Source organism: Eptatretus burgeri, chromosome 12, assembly GCF_056783735.1.
Source record: "Eptatretus burgeri isolate ZD-2024b chromosome 12, Ebu_testis_v1, whole genome shotgun sequence".
NCBI classification, from domain to species: Eukaryota; Metazoa; Chordata; class Myxini; order Myxiniformes; family Myxinidae; genus Eptatretus; species Eptatretus burgeri.
In genome coordinates this window covers 83,674,774-83,699,773 of record NC_140972.1, presented here as the reverse complement: position 1 = coordinate 83,699,773, position 25,000 = coordinate 83,674,774, and the positions used below count along the sequence as shown (strand labels likewise).

The window sequence follows — 25,000 nt, the reverse complement described above, 5'->3', positions numbered from 1 at the left end:
GATCGGGAGGCGACGGCAGTTTGGCATGTATGACCAGCTCATGGTGGAACTCCGTAACGAGGACCATGTGATCGTCGGCGATACGCTGCCGCGCTATGCATGTTAGACTATCGTGGGCATAAGTTGTGAACGCCAACAACACGCTAAGCATTAGTTGGTATAAGTTATCTTTTAGTTATCGAAACGTTCTGTGTACATTACTAATACGTTATGCATATGTCCAACTCCTTATGCATATGCCCAAAACTGAAAAAAAACATCAATAGTGCAGCATACGCCAGCATTTTACATACATTTTGATACGTTGCCATATGCTGGCAAAATCATCAAGGTGTGACAGGGGCTTGAGAGTATCTTGTGAGCAGAATCAACATCAGGAAAATGAGCCGCATGACCAAAATGCTGCAGCTGACACTCATAGAATACACAGGTAACAAATCCCATATGAGTCTCTCTCAGCAAACGCTAGTTTGACAAAAAGTCCAACCAGCGATAGCCAATAATTCTCTGAAGAGACCTGTACCAAAAGAGTCAAATCTCCATCTTAGATCCTTGGTCAGAGTACAAGTCTCACATCTGCAGAGCAAGACCGGAAGCACCAATAAATTATAGACTCAGACTTTTGTCCTACTGCATAGATACTGACAGTGCCACACCCTGTGGTCCAGTGAATCCATGACTCTTCAGGCCAGATGTCCATCGACTTATAGCTCACAACATGCAGCGACATGAATATCACTGCCAAGACAAGTGAATCTCTCTGTGACCTCAACATCCTCACCACAGGCAGGTACAGACAAGATAGCAGCATCCAAGATGTCATTGAATGCCTGAATCTTAGGCTTGACCGAAGAGATCCATAATCCCAGTGGCTCAAACTGCTCATTCAGCGTCTTGAGGGCCCCTGTAAGGATGTCCAGACCGACCAACCTGCAGCACCATCAGAACTACTTCATGTCATCTGCCGCAGTTGTAAAAAAAAAAAAGACTATAATACAAGGAGGTTCACATGCCGTAAATGTGACCTATTTTGCACTGCTATGTGCGGAGAATGCTGTGGCACAAAGGTTTACCAACTCACAGGTTCCAGTTTTTACTAATGGCTTTCACCAACTCGACAGGCCTTCTAATCGAGTGGGGTGATAATGTGCTTGCAATGATTTATGAGGCACAACAGTGAATGATCACAGTACAGCATTCACTTTCATGTACATTATACATTATGTCGAGGGATATGAGAATAAAATAGAGATTTTTGATAAATTTTCTCGATTAGAAAGTTGAATGATATTACTTGTATAAGACTTTATGACAATATGGATTGAATGGTCTTGAAAGAACATAATTTTCTGGAAAAAGATTACATAACATAGATGTGTTGTTACAGGAAAAGCAATTAGTTGTGACAAGTATTATTTTCATAAAAGTCAAATATTTTCATTCAATAAAAAAGAATGCGTATATGACATTTAGGAAGGAGTAATTTGTAAATTTGATAAAATAACAAGAGTAGCATACAGTTTTGCACACATTGAAAATAATTTCAGCATGCTTGATCAGTTGTCCTATGTTTTCCATTGTCTAAAGTCTCGAGAAGCAGAATACAAGTGTTGTTTAGGTTGAGTCAGGTAAGACATGTTACATGAGAGCAAAGATATGGAGAGATATATTGATATTTGGTGGCCATATTTTCTCGAATTCTCGAATTTTAAATCATACTAAAATACGCAATTTGGTGTCTGTCTATGTGTCTGTCTGTCTGTATGTCTGTCTGTATGTCTGACTGACTGACTGCAATACATCAGGTCAAGTCAGGTATGGATCCATGCGCCAGAGCAATGCATCGCTGCATCCACTTTCTGCCGGTACTCCAGGGGCCTCTGTCTGGCCATCCCCCAGGCAGATGCCTGGCCCATCCCCATCTCCATGAGATGCCGATCAACCTGCTGCAACCACGAAGCACATGGTCAGCCCATTGGCCTCCTCCACTCACGAGACTCCCTCGCTAAGAGAATCTGGTGAGCAGGATGAGCGTCAGAAAAACGAGCCACATGTCCATACAGCTGCTGCTGATGCTCATGGATGAGGCAGGTAATAAATCTCATTTGAGTCTCTCTCAGCAACCGCTCGTTGGACACAAAGTCCGACCAGCAATAACCAAGGAATCTCCGAAGAGACCAACTACCAATGGAATTAAGTCTCCATCTCAGATCCCTGGTCAGAGTCCAAGGCTCGCATCCATACAGCTCTGACATGACAATAGCTCTGGCAATACATCCTTTCGTTACTTATCCAATCTCAACCAAACCTGACAGGATTAAGGGTCACATGTTCGAGGTTGTAGCGACTTATTTTCCCCCCTCCCAAAGGAGGTGTTTCCACCTTGGGCAAAATCTGTGTTCAGGTGTATATCCATGTTAAAATCGGTAATTGTAGGGTTTTTTTTCCAAGGCTCTAAAAGTTGATATTCAAAACCTGATTCCATGTTTGATGATCGCAACTCATGACAGAAATAATTATGTCAAAATCTCGAGTGGAATCGGAAAAGTTGTTGGAAAAAGAAACCGTTTTTCTAACCCAATATAATTAAACAATCAGCTTCACAGGACGTGACGTGAAACATGGCTCCAAACAGAAGTGTTATATTCACAATTGCCATGACTTCCCAAAAAGTTTTATCTTCAGTGTGAAAAAGACTAAAAGTGATGATTAAAAGAAGCATCAAATGTCGGAAGGTTGCAGCCCATCGGCATCACAGGCGTTCTGAGTCATACAGTTTGCGTAGGCCCCAGGCTTCAAGCCTTCTGGCCAAAAGTATAATTCCTTCATGGCCCAGTGGAATTGGAATATATCTAAGTGATATAAACATGATGTATTATATATGCACATACATAAGCAAAAGACATGTTTTCGCTTCATTACATCACCGAAGTTGTTTTTTTTTATTGAGGCATCAAGCAATCAAGCCAGCATTCTCTGCCTATACACTGCCTGTATTTTTTTATTATTATTTCTGGAGCAATCGAGGGTGTGCTTATATGCACTGCATGCTTGTGCATTTCACATTAATGCCTGAAGCACATCAAATAGCATAGTGTTTAGAGGACCCCATACAAATGTATTGCGGTAAATTATTATTTTTACTACTAGTACGAGGCCGTACGTGCAAAAAAATAAAATAATAAACATTAAAAAAGAAGAATTGTGATGTCAATTGTGACATCATAGCACCGTGTCCTGTCATTGTTTTTTTGTTTTTTTTGTATACCTTGTCGAGGCTCGTATGAGAGCGAACACACAACGCACAGCAAGGCGGCATGAGACAAGAGGGGCGGGAGTGGGAGGGACAAAACAATGGGGAACAGACACATTAGGAGATCTGTGGAAGGGAGAGGGATGGGGCGGGGAACATGGGGAAGAGAAGATGGACATTACAGGGACTTTCAGGAAGGAAAGTGGGGGATTATCAGGGGTAGAAAAGATCGAGGATTAGGATGGGGGATGATAAGAGGTGGTGGTGAACAGCTGTTTTGAAAGCCTGGAGGGAAGAATGGGAAAGAATAGAGTCTTCTTCTTCTTCTTCTTCTTCTTCTTCTTCTTCTTTCGGCCGCTCCCTTTCAGGGTTGCCACAGCGGATCATCCTTATGATCCACATGGTGATTTGGCACATGTTTTACGCCGGATGCCCTTCCTGACGCAACCCTGGTCGCCTCTTACGACACAGGGATATGGTACACCTATTTAACCAGGGTATACACCGGTCCAGTACACTGGGACTCATTTTGCCGACCTCGGAAGGATGACAGGCTGAGTCAACCCCCTGGTGTATTAATTCAGTGGCTCAACGGGGTTTGAACTCAGGACCTTTTGGATCCCAAGCCGCTGCCCTAACCACTGCGCCAACACCAGGCATGGGAAAGAATAGAGTGAGGGAGTTTATTCCAAAGGTGGGAAAAAAGAGGAATGAAAAAAAAAATGATTTGGTAAATAAATGGCCATAACTTGGGAACCACTTGTCCGATTAATATCAAACCTTGAAAAGGCCCATCCACAGGGCCCCAGCAATATACCTGGAAAGTTTCAATTAGATCGGACCAGTGGTTGTCGAGAAACAGCGGTCACAGACAGACAGACAAGCCGTTAGGCGGCGATGGGTCGCAGAGCATGGAAACTATAAGATATAGAACAAAATGGATGTCATATAGTGGATAGGGAATCACCTTAAGATTATGCATATCAAATCTCATCCAGTTCCATCTCCTGATAACTACCCGGTATCCATTCGAATGAAAAGTACTGAAAATGGGGTTTGAAATTGGAAATCCCCAAAGTTCGAGGGGGTGCTGTGGGTGAACAAAGACCTAAATCGAAAATCCGGCTCAATCGTTTGTGCATAATGCATTCCAGACGATTAGTGTGAATTTTAATGAGCATCCGACCATAACCCTAGGGGGAGTAGGATTTGGCGCGAAGGCACCTCCAGCTCTCGCATATTATCGATTTTTGCACTAATTGACCTTTGACCCCTGACCAAAGCGAAATCGGTCAATATGTCCTGAGGCAAAGTAGTAGTACTCATTGAGTACCATTATCCTGCAAAGTTTCATTCGTATCAATGCACTCACCTGGTCGCTAGGGGGCCTTCAATTTTAGCCAATTTTCGCACATACCCTAATTGTAGGGGGCGCTATGGGTAAAGTATTCCATATGTCACAAAAATAGGAATATATTTGATAGAGATTTACCTGTAGATCATTCGTGCCAAATTTCATAACCCTACGTGGGATAATGGCTTTCGGAATTGATTTCGCGTGAACGGTACCAATTTTGAAGGCTTTTTGGTTGTTGCCAGGGAACCAAAGCATCCTGAGCAACCATCACAATTTCCAAAGTACTAGGTCAGAAAATGTACCTACCACCCGAGTTTGGTCAAAATCCGCCCACGTTTACTACCAATTATGCTGATGACAAACAAATAAACATCCAAACAAACAGACAGAATTACTGACAATAAGGGTAACTTATTTCGGCGACCCAACAACAGACAGACAGACACACAGAGATTGCTGGAATTATAGATAGATTATTGTTTTTACAATTTGTACTCCTGGTCAAGGCACCTGTTAATAAGAGGGGGTGTTACTATTATGAAAAAATGGTAGAAATTTGACTCTACCAACACCGACTCCCACCCTCCTCTCACACCACATCAATGCCTTTGCACTGGCCTCAACCCCCTCCCCGACTTTGTGCATTTGTAATAAATACACGGCACCTTGCTTCAGACAAACATACTTTAATTTAGTGAAAATAGCAATAATATAAACAACAATAGTAAATTTACTGAATAGTAAACAATAGTAAACAACAGCTTGCTTCACCTGCCGAAGAGAAACTTTCTTCAGAGGATATCCCAGACTCTCACTCACTCACCGCTCACTATTTTCCTTGTATCACAATGGTATATCCATGATCATGCTGGTGACAGTGTAATCCTCCAGATCAGTAACTTCCTTTCTCATTGTCCCTGTCCTGCCCTTTTGGCACTGCCTCTCCCCCAATCCCGATGGAATATCTCTGGAGTTGTCCCTCCATCTGCAGCAGTCTGGTTTATAGTGCATAATCGAGCTGCCATTCCTCTCCACTGTAATGACTGTGTACGAGGCTCTCACTCGGTCAACTTCGACTTTCTCTCTCCTGTCCTATCACTTCAGCTCTCTATTCCTCATATGTGATGACCTCAACTGCTTCCATTCCAGCTGACTCGTCTTTAATCCCGGCATTACTGCACTGCTGTTGGCATTTCCACCCTTACATTTCTGCTGTTCCTTTTGGTATGTTGCATCCTGAAACATTCTGTCTTATAGCTTTTCCATGAGCCTTGACTCTGCATATCAAAACCCTGTTTCTGAAGCTTGCTCTTCATCAATTCCAATACTCATGAAGGAATGGGTGGCTATGGACACTGCTCATGCTAATGATGATTGCTCAACTCTGTTTGGAAAAAAGGCCATCCCTCTTCACTTTCTAGCTGTGCTCATCCATTGATTGCGGGAGAGTGTGTCGGAGTGGTGCTGAGGTGTCGTCCACCAGACGGCGGTCTCCTTGGGTTAACCTGAGGCGGTCCCTTTGGGTGGGTGCCTGGAATGTCCTATCCCTAAGAGAGGATGACCACCTGTCTGTGTTATCATCTGAGCTCAAGCGTTTGGACATTGGGATTGCAGCTCTCTCTGACGTTCGGAGACAGGATTGCGGCGAGATAATGGTGGGTGGTTACACCTACTATTGGTCTGGTCGCTCTGATGGTTACCATACCCAAGGAGTTGCTGTAGCTGTGTCCAATAAGCTGACCCCAATGATAATTGAGGTAACACCGGTCAACGAGCGTATTATGAGATTAAGGATTCGTCACTCCTTAGGTGTCATTTCCCTGGTCTCTGTTTATGCTCCGACTGAGGCGAGTGACCTCACCGTGAAGGATGCATTCTACGCCACACTCGAGTCTGTGGTTGATCAGTGCCCCAGACGAGATACACTTCTAATCTTGGGGGATTTCAATGCATCGACTGGAACTGATAGGGACGGTTATGAGGTGTGTGTTGGTCCCCATGGGTCAGGAACTATGAACCAGAATGGCACTAAGTTCCTTGACTTTGCAAGAAGTCATGGACTTAGGGTAGCTGGTTCATGGTTTCAGCGCCCACAAGCTCATCGCTGGACTTGGTATTCCAACGCTGGCGGTGTGGCAAAGGAGATTGACCATGTCCTCATTGATGGTCGTTGGAGGATGATCCAGAACTGCAGGGTCTACCGGAGTGCTCAGTTCCTCAATACTGACCACAGGCTTGTTGTAGCAACTCTAAAGCTGCACCTTAAATCCTGGAGAATGGTACCATCCTAGCCTAGGCTGGATGTTGCCAAGCTCAGGGATGAGAGAGTAGCTGAGGAGTTTGCGAACAGGCTGAGTGGACACTTGGGGGGTCTGGGTGCTTTTGGGGGTCCTGAAGAGTTGTGGAGCGCCTTCAAGACCACCGTCCTTGATGTTGCCGGTGGATGCCTTAGAGCTCACCGCAGGGCAAAGATGAATTTTGTCTCTCAAGGGACACTGGATACCATTGACCAGAGTCGCAGGGCCAGGCTGAATGGCAGAGCTGAGCTGTTCAGGGAGCTGAGGCGTAAAACTGTACGTGCACTGAGGGTGGACAAGGAGGCCTAAGTGCGAGGAATCTGTGAGGGGGTAGAGCATCACCTGTGGACAGGTGATTCTCGTCCCGCTTACAGGGGAATTCGCGCATTACGTTCATCCAAGCCCATCCCTCGGAGCACTGCAGTTCGAGCAGAGTGGTAGGCTCTTGACAGAGGAGTCTGAAGTGAAGGCCCGCTGGGCTGGTTACTTTGAGCAGTTGTACCAGGCTGATCCCCCAGCTGTCGAGTTGGACGTCAAGGGTGTTACAATCCCTGTTACTGACCCTCGAATCAACTGTGGTCCACCTTCGCTTGTGGAAACACGGGCTGCGGTGAACCAGTTGAAACGGGGCAAAGCTCCAGGGATCTGTGGCATCCATGCCGAACTTCTCAAGGCTGGTGGAAATGCTGCACTCGTGTCGTTGCATGCAGTTTTGTGCTCTGCCTGGAACACAGGCATCATCCCAACTGACTGGAAGAGGGGCCTTGTTGTCCCTCTCTGGAAAGGGAAGGGTGATCGCCAAGACTGCAACAACTACCGAGGGGTGACGCTACTCTCAGTGCCGGGCAAGGTCTTTGCTCGGATAATTCTTGATAGGGTTCGCCACCATCTGCTTGAGCACCAGCGTCCAGAGCAGTCAGGCTTTACACCAAAGAGGTCAACGATTGACCGTATCCTTGCACTTCGTGTCCTCACCGAACGCAGACGAGAGTTTCGGCAGGGGCTGCTTGCAGCCTATGTTGATCTCTGTAATGTGTTTGATTCAGTGAATCGGGATGTCCTCTGGAGGATTCTTGGTCTTCGTGGGGTGCCACCAAAACTGATCGATCTGATGTCTGAACTCTACTCTGGTACTGAGAGTGCTGTGAAGTGTGGTGGTACCATCTCTGACTTATTTCCAGTTGTTATTGGAGTTCGTCAGGGATGTGTACTTGCCCCCACACTTTTCAGCACTTGTATGGACTGGATTTTAGGGAGGATGTCGGAGAGATCAAGTTGCGGTGCATCATTTGGGAATGTCAAGATCTCGGACCTTGATTTTGCAGATGATGCAGTCATCTTTGCGGAGACGTTAGACATCCTCTTAGGGGCCCTTGAGGTGCTGAATGAGGAGTCGGACCGTTGGGATTACGGGTTTCTTGGGTCAAAACTAAGATCCAGGCTTTCGGTGACATCTTGGATGCTGCTGTTCTGTCTGTGTCTGTTTGTGGTGAGGATGTTGAGGTCGTGGAGAGATTCACTTACCTTGGCAGTGATATTCATGTCTCTGCTGGCTGCGAGTCAGAGGTCAATAGACGTCTGGGTCGGGCCTGGGGAGTCATGGATTCACTGGATCATGGGGTGTGGCGCTGCCGGTACCTGTGCGGGAGGACGAAAGTCCGAGTCTTCAGGTCCTTGGTACTTCCAGTCTTGCTCTATGGGTGCGAGACTTGGACTCTGACCAAGGATCTGAGATGGAGACTTAATTCCTTTGGTACCAGGTCTCTTCGGAGAATCCTTGGCTCTCGCTGGTCGGATTTTGTATCCAACGAGCGGTTGCTGAGAGAGACTCGGATGAGATTTGTTACCTGCATAGTCCGTGAGCGTCAGTTGCGGCTGTATGGACATGTGGCTCGTTTTCCTGACGCTGATCCTGCTCACCAGATTCTCTCAGCGAGGGAGTCTCATGATTGGAGGAGGCCAGTGGGCCGACTACGTGCAACATGGTTGCAACAGGTTGACCATCATCTCAAGGAGATGGGGATGGGCCTGGCATCTGCTTGGGGGATGGCCAGACGGAGGCCCCTGGAGTACCAGCGGAAAGTGGATGCAGCGACGTGCTGTTCTGGCACATGCTCCCATACCTGACCTGACCTCATCCTATCCTATCACCCTATCCATGAAAACTTCCAATAGCATGGAAGATTTGTTCCCAGAAAGGTTGAGATATTCTTCGCTACTTTTGACTCCCCTGTAGCTTTTGAAATTGATCCGACTGATATTTTAACCCTTAGATGGATGAGTGCAAAAAGATATTGTAAGAAAACAGCCAAACTGGGTCATTTTTGACCCACGCATGCATCTCAGGGTTAATATCAATGAACAAGTCAGTACCACCCATCGCTTCACTGACAAGAATAGTAAGAGGAGGGAGAAAGAGAGGGGAAAGTGAGAGGGGTGGGGGAGTGAGGAGGGAAGGAGAGTGAGGAGTGGTGGGGAAAGGGAAATCAGTGTGAGGTAAGAGGAAGGGAAGGCAAACAGGCGGTGGAGCATTAATTACGATTCATAGTGTCTCATCAAAATGATTCTGCATCGAATAAGAGTGACGATGGAAACAAATTAACGGACATGTCCGGAGACAAACACAGTCTGGAGACAAACAACGTCCGGATATAAACATATCTGGACACAAACTCCCGCCTGGCGATAAGCACCACCCGGACACATCCGGAGATAAATACCATCTGGACACGTCCGGAGCCAAGCCGTCCAGAGACAAACACTGATACATCTGGAGACAGAGAGAGACAGAGACAGAGACAGACACAGAGACAGACACAGACACAGACACAGACACAGACACAGACACAGAGACAGAGACAGAGACAGAGACAGAGACAGAGACAGAGAGAGAGAGAGAGAGAGAGAGAGAGAGAGAGAGAGAGAGAGAGAGAGAGAGAGAGAGAGAGAGAGACAGACACAGAGACAGACACAGAGACAGACACAGAGACAGACACAGAGACAGACACAGAGACAGACACAGAGACAGACACAGAGACAGAGAGAGAGAGAGAGAGAGAGAGAGAGAGAGAGAGAGAGAGAGAGAGAGAGAGAGAGAGAGAGAGAGAGAGAGAGAGAGAGAGAGAGAGAGAGAGAGAGAGGGAGAGAGGGAGAGAGGGGGAGAGAGAGAGAGGCAGGGTAGTGGGTGTAATGGGAGGTAGGGGAGTTAGCAGAGAAAATATGTTATGCTTTATGAACAACACACTATATAATGTATGTATATGTATATATATATATATATATATATATATATATATATATATATATATATATATATATATATGTATATATATATATATATATATATATATATATATATATATATATATATATATATATATATATATATATATATATGTATATATATATATATATATATATATATATATATATATATATATATATATATATACTTGGACACCTCTGGAGACAAGCTCCCATACAGACATAAACACCGCTCAGACACGTCTGTAGATAAATACTGCCCAGACACATGGAGAGACAAACACGGCCCAGACACATCCAGAGACAAACTCCGGTCCAGACATAAACACCACTTGGACACGTCCGGAGACAAACTTCCGTCTGGCCTTAAGAGAAGGGGAGAGAGAGAGGGAGAGAGAGGGGGGAGAGGGAGGGGGAGAGGAAGGGGGAGAGAGAAGGGGGAGAGAGGGGGAGAGAGAGGAGGGAGAGAGAGGGGGAGAGAGAGAGGGGAGAGAGAGAGAGAGGGAGAGAGAGGGGAGAGAGAGGGGGAGAGAGAGGGGGAGAGGGAGGGGGAGAGGAGGGGGAGAGAGAGGGAGAGAGAAAGAGAAAGAGAAAGAGAAAGAGAAAGAGAAAGAGAAAGAGAAAGAGAAAGGGAAAGAGAAAGAGAAAGAGAAAGAGAAAGAGAAAGAGAAAGAGAAAGAGAAGGAGAAAGAGAAAGAGAAAGAGAAAGAGAAAGAGAAAGAGAAAGAGAAAGAGAAAGAGAAAGAGAAAGAGAAAGAGAAGAGAAAGAGAAAGAGAAAGAGAAAGAGAAAGAGAAAGAGAAAGAGAAAGAGAAAGAGAAAGAGAAAGAGAAAGAGAAAGAGAAAGAGAAAGAGAAAGAGAAAGAGAAAGAGAAAGAGAAAGAGAAAGAGAAAGAGAAAGAGAAAGAGAAAGAGAAAGAGAAAGAGAAAGAGAAAGAGAAAGAGAAAGAAAGAGAAAGAGAAAGAGAAAGAGAAAGAGAGAGAAAGAGAAAGAGAAAGAGAAAGACAAAGAGAGAGAGAAAGAGAAAGAGAAAGAGAAAGAGAAAGAGAAAGAGAGAGAAAGACAAAGAGAAACAAAGAGAGAGAAAGAGAAAGAGAAAGAGAAAGAGAGAGAGAAGAGAGAGAGAGAGAGAGAGAGAGAGAGAGAGAGAGAGAGAGAGAGAGAGAGAGAGAGAGAGAGAGAGAGAGAGAGAGAGAGAGAGAGAGAGAGAGAGAGATAGTGGGAGAGAGAGAGAGAGAGAGAGAGAGATAGTGGAGGTAATGGGGTTAGGGGAGTTAGAAAAGAGAATATGTTATGCTTTATGAACAACACACACACGCTTCGCCAATTTTTCAGTAATCGGTTTATTGGAATCGGTGTGATTACTGACTGCAGTAAGTAAATTATACAACCCAAAAGCCTTGAGTAGCTTTCACCCTTGTTTTGGGGAAATTTCAATGAACAATTTTAAAAAGCAAAGTTGCATTATCGATGTTTCAAAGAGACGTGCTGCCAATCATCATGTGACGGGTTGAAAAAAGTTGGCTCTGTAATTTGGAAAACACATTAATATGGCAAATGGCTCAGAAATCAGGTGTTATCATATGTATTTTGCTTTGAAACCACAGAGAGAAACCATATTACCTTTGTAAAGCACTGCACCCAGTCATATAAAATAACCAATCGACCCACATGTACCTCTACCTTTTAGCAACTGCCGACTATGTCCCGATCGGGACACAAGGTGTACCACTATTGAATGTGGGGCGCTTTGCAAGTGGCTTAAGCATTCAAGCAAGCACTCAAATTAAATGGTTGATAAGGAACAGCTGGCTTGGCAAGTGATAGCAAGCTGATTGGTAATGACAAAAAATACTAAACATCACCAATTTCTTAACATTTTCAGATTTCACTCCAGATTTCGAGTTATTTAATCCACAACACCTGATCCTCGAAACTCAAGTTATATTTCTATTGTATATTTGAATTAGTCCGTGAGAGTAGATAGTGGAAAATCATATCATATAACGCATGAAATCGCTCCAAGCTCGTAGTTTGAAAATTATAGTACAACATGTCTTTCAATCCAGACAAATCTCACACTCTCACTATGTCTCTTCGAAAGGACCATTTAGAAAACCCCCCCATCCACTTTCTCAACAATCCTCTGGAAGAAGTCTTTTCTTTCAAGCTTCTGGGTCTCACTATCTGCCACGACCTTTCCTGGGAAAGCCACATTTCCAACCTCGCCTCAAAAGCCAGTCGCCGACTGGGAATCCTCCGTCGTGCAAAGTCCTTCCTCGGCCCTCTTGAGCTCCTGACCACTTACAAAGCTTTTGTCCGTGGCCTGATGGAGTACTGCTCTCCCCTCTGGGCTGGTGCTCCTGCCTCCCACCTTTCTCGGCTTCACGCTGTCGAAACCAGGGCATTTAAGATCATCGGCATCTCCCGCAATGAAGCTGAGTCTTTGGGCCTCTCACTCAATCACCGCAGGTTGGTCGGTGGTCTTTCTGCCTTCTACCGACTCCTCTCCAGCCTTGCCCCCCCTGCTTTCTCTGCGATTTGTCCCCACCATATTTCCACAGGGCGCTCAAGGTCCGCCAACAACCCCCTTCTGGTAAAACTACCAAAATCACGAATCACTGCCCATCTTCACTCTTTCATTCCTCTTTTTTCCCGCCTTTGGAATAAACTTCCTCACTCTATTCTTTCCCATTCTTCCCTCCAGGCTTTCAAAACAGCTGTTCACCACCACCTCTTATCTTCCCCCATCCAAATCCTCGATCTTTTCTACCCCCGATAATCCACCCAAGCCCACTTCCTTCAATTCCCCTGCTTTCCTTCCTGAAAGTCCCTGTAATGTCCATCTTCTCTTCGCCATGTTCCCCGTCCCATCCCCATCCCTCTCCCTTCCACAGTTCACCTAATGTGTCTGTTCCCCACTGTTTTGTCCCTTCCACTCCCGCCCCTCTTGTCTCATGCCTCCTTGCTGTGAGTTGTGTGTTAGCTCTCATACGAGCCTCGACCAAGGTATACAAAAAAAAAATAAAAAAATACAAAAGTGATGTATACAGTTATTCATAGCTATGAAGATCAGGCATTCAATGATATCACTTCGGAAAGTGAAAAGAGAATAAAAAACATTTTGAGCCCTGTACTGTTCATACATCGTTGTGGCCTATTCCAAATAAAGGCATCGTTGAGCAGTCTGAACAAAATGGCCAATTAAGTCCCCAGCGAGGTAAGCAAGGATATCTTAGGACCCCATCGAGAGCACGGTGTCCGAAGATGCGGCTGAAAAGAGATATAATTAAATAAGGCCGTTAATCATCTTTAAAAGGGGTGTTTTGATTAACCCAAACAATTAATTTCAGTCATGCACTTCCATGGAGTTGTTTGAGAATGCATGTGAAGTTTCAGGCTGCTAGGTTTCATGGTTTTGGAGTTATGGAGGACACACACACACACACACACACACACACACACACACACACACACACACACACACACACACACACACACACACACACACACACACACACACACACACACACTTACTATTATAGATAGTTCATCTTCGCTGTCGACAACTCTTTCCCAGGTTATTCTCAAAGGTCCACCTTCCTGCATCGTTGAAAGTTGCCAGTGTAACATCAATTGATAAAGATTATGCCAAAGTTCACCCTCACAAGTCTGGATCAGTTAGCCATCTTCCCATTATCAGCAAAGTCATGGAATTGATCATTGAGACAGACCTCACATACAGTATTCTCTAATTATCTAACATCTGGTCATCACCTTGGCTTCTGCCCAGGACATTCTACAATGGACATTATACTTCCTCTATGTCACCAAAGAATGGATGCCCTCAATCTCAAGCAAGAGGTTCGGGCCCATCTCACTGAAATTCTCCCATGCATTTGATGCTGTCTGGAAGCTGACCATGCTTTTCAAATGGTCAAGACATGGTATCCTTGATTGTCTCTCAATTTGGTTTTGACAAGCAGCGAGTTGCTTTGGATGGCATTCTCTCCCATATTCTACCTTCTGAGCTAACTACTCTAAAAGTGGCATTCTGAGACCAACCTTCTTTTTGGTCTATATCGATGATCTCTCTCTTTTCACGATGATCTCTTTTTTTTCAAGAAGGCAGTGGTCTGCTGCGCCTACAATTACTATACAGTTACAGTAATTAAATCATCCATATCTCAATTTGCAGCCAGTAGCAATAAAATAATTCAATTAACAATCGTTTTGATCAATAAAAAAATTAATCCAGATAATTGGCATCTTTGTTTTCCATAACTCTTCAGTTCAACCATCCTACACAAGATGTTGTGTTTCCTATTTGCAATAAAATGCAATAAAACCCAGTTTCCTATTTATCGCAAGAGAATCTCCTTGAAATTAAATTATCTCATCTGAAGCCATTCGTATATTGATGAACTGCACTTTGCAGGAACAATATATGCTTGTGAGAGGAATCACAACTGGGACTCAAACACTCACGTAAAGTAACATCAGGATGGGTACTAAGAGAAAATAAGCAACTGGTCATCTACCTGGAGCATGTATGTTTATTTCGGATTGACCCAGACCCTCACCTATATTTTCCATAAAGACACGATGGCAAATTTCACAATTTAATTTTGTGGTCATTATTTGTGATAGGTATGTCTCCCTGAGCAAGCGAGCTATTGTGTGCAGCCTATCGCTGCTGATTGCATCATTTTCTGGGGGTATGACTGTGCTACTGATGCAGTGCCCTCTATTACCAGTACACTGGTACTTATTTCGTCGATGTCGGAAGGATGACAGACTGAGCCAACCCCACCAGGTGTTAATTCAACGGAAGGAGCTAAAACTCAGAACCCTAATATCTTAAGCCAACAATCTTAACCATTATGTTGACACCAGGCTAACTCTCCATGAGCTATCACCTTTATTGGAAGGATCATCAGCTCTAAACCTTCAAACCTGTGGAATCTCAGCATTCTCTGCAGGACCTTTTCTCCTTTCTTCCTTGCTTCTCCCATCTATGGAACCACCTTTCAGAGGCAGGTCTTTCCCACTTTCCTCCAGGATTTAAAGCAGGAAGTACAATGCCACCTCACATCATTCCCCATCCTGACCCATGATCTTTATTACCCCCCATTAACCGCCTTCTGAACCCAACCATATATCTGGCGAATTTCAGTGTTTCCTTTCATGATCATTATTCCCTTGCAAGTGATGCACAATTCTTTCCCCCACTTCCTCATTGTCAAATTATCTCTTCCATGAGGCACACTCTCGTGGAGAAAAAAAAAACCAGGACCAAGTCCTCTGCCATTTTCAGCTTGTAATGGTTGCCAAGGCCTTGATATGAAGTGTTACTGAATGCGATCCCCCCCTGTAGAACGGTGCTTCTGTTTCCCATCTTCTTGTCATTGACTGTGGTGCCTCGATGTCATTGACATCTCACTACAAGGAAGTTGAGGGTCTGTTTCTTTCTCTGTTTCACAGACAGATTGGTTGCCTTGCTGTCTTTTAGTGGCAGAATTCTAATTAAGCTGCTCTCACCGTCTCACCTCTCCACCCTACCTCTGCTCCTTCAGGTTGTATGTATTATACCAGAAACCAATACCTTGTTACCCTCGAAAAGTTCAATCTTCATGCTAATCCCAAGTAATGAATCCCTCTCTTCTCTCACATGTAGAACAGTCTTCCTGACACTGTTATCTCACAAAGTTACCTCCAACACTTCAAGTCTGCTGCCCATCACCACCTCATGGTCTCCCATTTCTACTTCTGAGCTTTTCTCCACTGACGAAAAGACCGTCTTCCTTTCAACTGCAAATTCATCGTCATTTCCCTAATTTGGTGCATCTGTGTGTTCTTGACACCCTGTTTCCCCTTTGCCCCGTATTCTTTAGGTCTCCACGAGCCTCAATATCTGTTGATGAAAAAACAACAACAACTAGAGGGGGAGCACTCGGTAGAGTGCAAAACCTCCGCCGCCAATACTGCAAGGTCACTCAAGTGAACCTGATATCCTATTCATTCAATTTGACGTCAACAGTGCTCACAGAGTTATAGTTTGCAGCTTTCCCTTTTACTTTTGACTTTGACATACTCAATTCATTCGTCATAACTAGATTCCTTGAGATAAAAATTGATTTTACGTGGGTATATCCACCTGAAGTTCCAAAATCAGCCGCAATTATAATTTTGGCATGTTTTTTGTTGGAAATCACTTATAACATGTAGAAATGCAAAAAAAAAATCTATATTGCAGAAAAAAAATTTGCAAAATTTTTTTTTTTTGAGGGGGTTGGAAATCACTTAAAACATGTAGAAATGCAGAAAAAAGAAATCGAAATTTTGTTGAAAAAAATTGCAAAAAATATTTTTTCTCTAACAATTTTTTTTTTTTTTGGGGGGGGGGGGGGTGGAAATCACTTAAAACATGTAGAAATGCAAAAAAAAAAAAAATTCAAATATTTTTTCAAATTGGCCGCCATAGCGGCCATATTGGATTTTGTACCAAGTCCAAAATCGAATGGCATGATCCTCGGACCAGACCTAACCCCCCCCACCAAGTTTCGTCTAAATCCGTCAAGGAGTTTTTCCGTTATACTGTTCACAAACAAACAAACAAACAAATAAAAACAATGTCACCCTGCGGGTCTTGCCAAAAGGTGACCACGTGTGACTTCTTTAAGGTCACACTGAGGTGAACAGAGCTGCTATCCACCAGGAGCGACTCCTTGAGGAATGTCTGCCTACGAGAGATTCCGATGAGAATCGTTCTACAGAGTAACCATGAAAAATATGCGTTTGCCTCATAACGTCACCAAATGACGTCATAATGTCTCAAGCTTGACATATCTAGAAAGCACTCATCGAGGTGTTCAATTTGAGGTACTACACGATATGGTTCCTAAAACTTGAAAATTTGACCTTGGGGTCAAATATGTTTGACCTCAGGCGCTAACCATGAAGGTCAAGGCCAATCGCCACCAAAAATTAATCAGCTGAGCGCCAGACCATGAACTATATTCCCATGAAGTTTGAAGACGATCCGATCAAAATTACTCAAAAAATAAGGGTTTCGTCGACTCCCCTGATTTGCGACAAAATGACCTTGACCTTTGACCTTCAAAATTTTGTGCACTGAAAGGGACCTCTATAGGCCTCTGATATGCGAAGTTACAAAAATTTCCAATGATAACTGTGCTCTGCAGAGTGATTTATACGTGATTACAGACAAAAAAAAAAAAAAAAAAAACATATGAAGGTCAAGGCCAATCGCCACCAAAAATTAATCAGCTGAGCGCCAGACGATGTACTACATTCCCATGAAGTTTGAAGACGATCCGATCAAAATTACTCAAAAAAAAAAATAAGGGTTTCGTCGACTCCCCTGATTTGCGACAAAGTGACTTTGACCTTTGACCTTGACCTTCAAAATTTTATGCGCTGAAAGGGACCTCTATAGACCTCTGATATGCAAAGTTACAAAAATTTCCAATGATAACTGTGCTCTGCAGAATTTTTTATACGTGATTACAGACAAACAAACAAACAAAAAAAAAAACAAAAAAAAAACATACAAGCTGACTAACATATCTTGCAAAAACTTCGTTTTGGCAAGATAAAAAACAGAAAGGGGTGAAAACAGTAACCTCCATCCATCTTTGATGGCGGAGGTTAATAATAAATGTTGTTTTCTCACAATAATCATTATTATAAAAAAAAATATTGCACTGAGTTGGCTGTATAGATACAGTATGACATTTTTCTGCTGGAAGAAGAAGTGGGTGAAGAATTAATTTAACTGGATTATTAATATATTTACAAGATTGTGCAGTTCTATTAGAAATGATCAATTTTAAACATCATTTCAGGACAAGAAGATTGTTCAGTACAAAGCAGGGTTTTATGGTTACACATGAAAGCTCAACTGAACATGCCACCTTTAAAAACTCGATCCAACTTTCACCGCTTTTACAGATCGAACTTAGACAATCCAATCCACTTGACAAACCCCGCTTGTACAAACCTAAACATGCAACTCTTTTCCAAATTGCTAACAAACATGCAGTACATGTCTACATTGCACAGTTTGCACAAATGTTTCTATACCACATTGACTTTTTCCCTTTAACAAACCTTTTGGTATTTCACACATATCGCCTTCCACTCCCCACATACAGTATGTCCACTCAACACTGTGTTAATGATTACGAAACAAAAGAAGAAAATAAGAAGACAGAAGCCTTCGGATCTCAAGTTGGCATGAGTACGAGTGTATGCTGCAATGATATGTTCTTGTCTTTAACCATTCAATTATTTACCATAAATACAAATCATTTTCATGCAAAGAAAGAAGGCAACTGAGTTACGAATCAGGGTCAAGGTGCAGCAACTCAAGAATTAATACATTCCTCTAATGACTCCTTTTCCACGAGCTTTCCCTTGGTCAAGGGATCTCGCCACTGGCATGGCAAACTAGAGAATTCAATCGCTCCAGTCAATGCTCAGCCTGTGGGCACTCTCTGGCCATGGTATAGTTAAGCAAAAATGTCTGACGTGTCTTGTGGGCAGTAGAGGGTTTTGTAATTTAAGAATATGCCTCACACTTGAGAGGTGGAGATCAAAGCACACAAATAATAATCATGTATGCATAACTTCATATAAATAGTGTCCTTCAATAGGGAGATCTTTCTGGGAAGGCAAAACGTTTTTGAGAGATCTTAAAATGATAAACAATTAAGTTTTAATTTCAAAAAGAATTGCAATTCACATTGTTATAAAAGGAATCTATGCTGAGATGAATCGGCCGAGAGTTGAACGAAAATCAAAATTGACAATCTCAATGCTTGCCCAAGCGCAGTTTATCATTTTCTCTTCCAAAATACAAGACTGGTTTTCAGGAGTCAAATGTCTCACTGATGACTCAGTAATGAAATTATTATGTTGTTTAAAAAATATATTTTTGCACTTGAATCCAAATCCTACTTCATTTTTAAAAGGTTTTTTTTTTTTCACCTCCACCACCGACGGTGAAGGAGGTTATGTTTTCACCCCTTTCTGTCTGTCTGTCTGTCTGTCTGTCTTTCTTTCTGTGTGCTGTTGATGAAATTTGGTGGACAGGTTCGGTGTGGGACAAGGATGCACCGATTCGATTTTGGTGAAGATCCGGATCCGGATCCGATTACTAGAATTTTTAAAGTGATTCTTCACCATTGAGAGAAAGGGCAAAAAATGATATACGAGGTGTGTTCAAAAAGTATCCAACCTTAATTTTTCGTGCGTAAACAAATGAAGCTAGGGAGGCATGGTTTGGTGCACGTATGTAGGCGATCCTAATCCGTATGCGTGAATATTTTCCCGCCTGCAGAAGCTGTCAGTCGCCGACAGACTGCCGATGAGTGAGGAAGTGTAAGTGAGTCAGATTTTCGTTTTTGACAAAATGACGGAAAAACTTGAACAACGCTACTGCATCAAATTTTTTGTAAAGCTTGGCGATTCCCAAGTGGAAACGATCCGCAAGATTCAACAGGCCTTCGGAAACGAAGCAATGGGCACCACACAGATAAAAGAGTGGTACAACCGCTTCAAAGATAGTCGCATATCAGTGGAAAGTGAAGCACATTCTGGGAGGCCCTCAACATCCCGAAATGAGATCGTCATTGACCAAGTGAGGACCCTGCTGATGCAGGATCGTCGAATCACGATCAGAGAACTTGCAGACGAGGCGGGCGTCAGCATTGGATCCGTTCATTCCATTGTGACTGAGGATTTGGGCTTAAGGAGAATCTCAGCGAAGTTCGGGCCAAAACTGCAAACGATCGAGCAGAAGCAACTCCGTTTGGAGATCGCACAGGACATGCTGGAGACTGTGAACAGCGATCCCAACTTCTTCAACAGAGTGATCACTGGCGATGAGACCACATTGATCTGTCATTTTGTCAAAAACGAAAATCCGACGGCGCTCACTTACACTTCCTCACTCATCGGCGGTCTGTCGGCGACTGACAGCTTCTGCAGGCGGGAAAATATTCACGCATACAGATTAGGATCGCCTACTTACGTGCACCAAACCACGCCTCCCTCGCTTCGTTTGTTTACGCACGAAAAATTAAGGTTAGATACTTTTGAACACACCTCGTATAGCAAGATAGCTCAAAAAGTTTAAAACGGATTTGGACGAAACTTGGTGGACATGCTGGGTGTGTGACGAGGAAGAAAAGCTTCAATATTGATGAAGATCCGGATCCGATTACTGGACTTTTTAAAGTGATTCTTCACCATTGAGAGAAAGGGCAAAAAATGATATATAGCACAATATCTCAAAAACTGGTCAATGGATTTGGACGAAACTTGGTGGACATGCTGGGTGTGTGACGAGGAAGAAATGATTCAATTTTGGTGAATATCCGGATCCGGATCCGATAATGTTTAATGTCATTATTCACCATTGCGAGATAGGGCTAAAACGATATAGAGCATGATATCGCAAAAAGTTGTGGACGGATTCGAACGAAACTTGGTGGACAGGTTGTGTGTGTCACAAGGAAGAATCAATTCGATTTTGGTGAAGATCCGAATCTGGATCTGGATGCAAGAATTATTTAATTTTTAAGTGATTCTTCATCATTAAGAGATCGGACAAAAAACGATATATAGCATGACGTTTCAAAAATGTCTTGGGCCAGATATGTTCTCGTGGATCAGGCATTGCGTGGTGGAGGTAAGTGCTCTACCGAGTACCCTTCTAGTTTAATCAGTATTAATCAAACTATATTGTTCCTTTTGGCAATAGAGTGACTCTTCTTGCTTGACTTCACAAACTCTATTTATTGCTCAGTCGCTTTCTTTGATACACAACCTAATGATACTACACAATAAATGACAGTTTGCATTGACAACAAAGCTCTTTCCAATGCAATTATATTGGAGGTTTAAAATCGACATGATTTCTAGATTCCTGCTTGAATCAAACTTGTAAATAAAATGCTTTATTTAATGACATCAATGTGAATGCATTTTAAAATGCAAAGTGGGCTGCTCTTGTGTATATCCACATAGATATAGTATGTGTCACATATTTATCACGATAGAGCTTGGAAGCACAATAGAGCAATGATTTCCCATCGGCATGATGATCGCTTTACTGTTTCTAAACAAAAACAGGTCAACAAGACATAAAATGTCATAGTCCCCTTTGTTTTAGTAATTTTGCTCTCTGGAGTTAAAGGGCTAACCCATATGTATGTATGTACAACCTAAATAGCCGCCAGTCTACCAGTCGGCCATCTTTGATTAGATCGCAAAATAAAGTGAGGTACACGTGTGTGTGCTGCTATGTACTGTGCTTGTGCCAAGTTTGAACAAAATCGGACCATGCATGTCTGAGAAATGGTTGGGAACACATTTAAGTCACAAAATGGTCACCAGTCAGCCATCTTGTATCTGACCTTAAAAAAAAATAAGGTGCTTAAGTAAGCCATTATTCATTATCTGTCTGCCAAGTTTGAACAATGTCAGTGATTGCATGTCCATGAAATGGTTGAGGACGTGTTCAACACTGGGGTTTTTATGTTTCACAACTAAAATGGCCGCTAGTCCACCGTCTTGGATTTGATGTTGAAACAAAATGGCGTCCATATGTATACCATCACGTGTTGCCTTTGTGGCAAGTACAAATGAAATCGATTCATACACGTCTGAGATATGGTTGCGGACGCACACACGCACACACACGGAAATTGAGCCCAAATCCGTAAGCCCCTGTTTCGGACAAAGTCCCATGGGGACTACCAACCCGAAAGTATGCTCACTTCAATCAAACATGCTTTACATGTTGAAGCATTACAAAATATGGCTGCCATGTTGATCATCTCACTAGGAACTTACTTTTGTAATGAACCAAAATCTTTGCAGAGGAGAGAATCATTTTAAATTGGATCTTGTGGAAACCTTTTCTTATTTTTTAGGAAAACCTGAGGGAGTTTTTACAATCCAGCATGAAAAAGAAATGTTACAGATTTTGATTAAGGGTTCCTTGTCATCTCCCATCTCCCATTGTGTACAAGTGGATGTGCATAATGTTGGCCCATTGATTCACTCTTGTGTCTGATTTTGAAAACTTATGTTGGGAAAAGAGGAGTTCAGCATTCATTATACAGATCAATAATCTCACATCAGCTTCTTTGATACGAAATTACATTTGGTATTTCATCGATTATTTCATGGATACACACTTACAAAAGGGCATGTGAAGGATATTATTTTTTTCCAGATAAAAGTAATAATGACTCCCCACATTTACAGGTATGTATTGGCTCCAAGTCTTAAAGATTTCGAATTACATGCACCAAAGAGAACTTAAAGATACATCATTAAATTTGATCTTTTATCTTATTGTAGTATCTATGGCCATATTGGAGGCGTGTTCATGTAATTTTCACTGTGCATATCTACATGTACATTAATAAAAGGGCCATATCTTAACTTATTATGACTAAGTACATAGAACCAGATATGTCAATCAAGGCAGTGAAGTGTATCAAATGCCTCTGATGACAATTTTGTGTGTATTAAATGGTAGTTACAGTAGGAGTCTCAAATTGAGTGAAATTGAAAAAATACCTCATGACAGGTATGTTGATTTGATTTGATGAACCATACCCGACAGAGCTTCGGTGATGCCCAAGCAGTTTCTTGGCAAGGGATACTGGGTGGTTTGCCATTGCTTGCTCAGCGTTGTTTGTCTGTTCTCCAAACTTTTAAATGATGAATGTCAAGCACGGAAGCAGCATGTGCCATTTTTAGCTCACCTGGACTTTAGTCCGGTGAGCTTATGCGATCGAGCAGTGTCCGTAGGTAAGTCAGTCATTGAGTCTGCATAAACACTTCAGTCATTATCGCTTGAACCAAACGCACAATTTTGATGAAACTTGGCAACAAGCTTCATATCTGATTCCTAACGAAGATCTACTGACCGCATCAAAATCTGCGCTGATCCACGGGTTGAAATCAGACCTAAAACATGAAAATAAATCTTGCCCTAACCCACAGGGGTGCGTTGCATTAGCATCTCATCATGCCCTCAGCCAAAAGTATGACCTGTAAACATGTGTTTACATGACCAGCATAAACTTTGCTGAGACACTGCTGCAGCAGCATGGATAGTCTTACAAGAGCATGGTACATTTGATCTATTGTACACCTTCGTAAGAAAACAAGTTAATTAAAAAAGGAAATTACAGAAGCAGGTCACACTATGTTCAGACTATGACTAAACCGAGACCATGTTTCTTGGTCACACCAAGACTATGTTTAGAAAAGCGTCGACATGGAACTGTCATGTGACAACAACAAATATAGGTGATATCAACAAAAAAAACAACATGGTAAATTTGATTCTCTTGAAAAATAATGCAAATTCTTGCCTTTTCAAAACTCCAAACAATTGTCAAGTGCAGTTTCACAAAAACAACTTGCAAATGTTATTCAAAAAATAACCAAAAGAGTAAGTTGTTTCACTATAAATGAATGACAAATTAAGAACACCATAAGAAAATTCATGACAGTAACCAATCAAGGTTTACTGCTTTGCCTTTCCAATAATCCCAAATTCTGATGTGTAATACACATGCACCAGGCAAAAAGTCCTTTCCTATAGTAATTCTCCGCAGATGGCTGTAGTTGGACCTGTTACCAAATATGATATATGAGAGTACAACTCTCATATAGCATCGGTCTAACTGTACTATTTTTTGCCTCGAGGCAGACATGGCAAGCAATTCCATCAATTTAAAAATTAACGGCATACAGCGAAGCACTCCAGCCTGCTTTTCTCGTTTTTATGGCACATGCATTACATACAGTGGCAAAGATTCTTAAAAGCTTTCAGTGAATGTTAAGCACTGCAAGGAAAGAGGTCACAAACCAATGCAATGATTAACAGGAGATGAAAAGAGCATGAGGATGGGATTAAAGGAGCACTAACAGCTTTTTCCCCAAGTGAATATTATGTGATGGATGAATACATTTGGAATTTATGTATCAAACTAAATTTGTTTCATGTTAAATCAATCAAATCAGTTGTTCGCTATCTTACCCAACTTAGCTGAAGAAAATGTCAATAATCATTCCGTACAAAAGTCATACCAGATCTGCATTGTCAACTTGAAGGGCACTCGGAAGAGCGCATACCTCCACCCTGTAATGCCTGATCCATGCGAACATATCTGGCCCAATACATGTTTGAAATATCATGCTATATATCATTTTGAGCCTTATCCCTCAATGGTGAAGAATCACTAAAAAAATTATCGTAGTCGGATCCGGATTCGGATCTTCACCAATATCGAATCAATTCATCATGGTCACACACCCAGCCCGTCCACAAATTTTTGAAATATCGTACTGTATATCATTTTTGGCCTTTTCTCTCAATGGTGCAGAATCACTTAATATAAAAAAAATTCTCGTAGTCGGATCCGGATCCGAATCTTCACCAACATCTAAACAGTTCGTCCTTGTCACACACCGAACCTGTCCAAAAAATTTCATCCAGATTCATCAACAACTTTTTGAGATACCTTGTACACAAACAAACAAAGACAGAAAGAGGTAAAAATATAACCTCCTTCACCTTCGGTGGCAGAGGTAATAAAGAGTTGAATAACAGATATCAACCTGAAAATTTGAAAGACAAACACAAAGTGTTGCAAAAGTTTGATTTAACTATTTAAAATACTGAGCTGTTTTACGATACGATTGCTGTTTTTTTTTCATTTTTGGCCAATGATGATTCATAAAAAAAAAAAAAAACTTTTTAAAAAGGTGCTTATC

The 25,000-nt window shown here is 42.4% G+C and overlaps 1 protein-coding gene across 2 annotated transcripts in view; it reads right to left on the bottom strand.

Moving 5' to 3' along the window:
- Nucleotides 1-25,000, bottom strand: part of LOC147016015 (protein unc-13 homolog B-like) — a 1,009,527-nt gene that overhangs the window by 451,866 nt on the left and 532,661 nt on the right. The gene's annotated exons all lie outside the window — the stretch shown is intronic.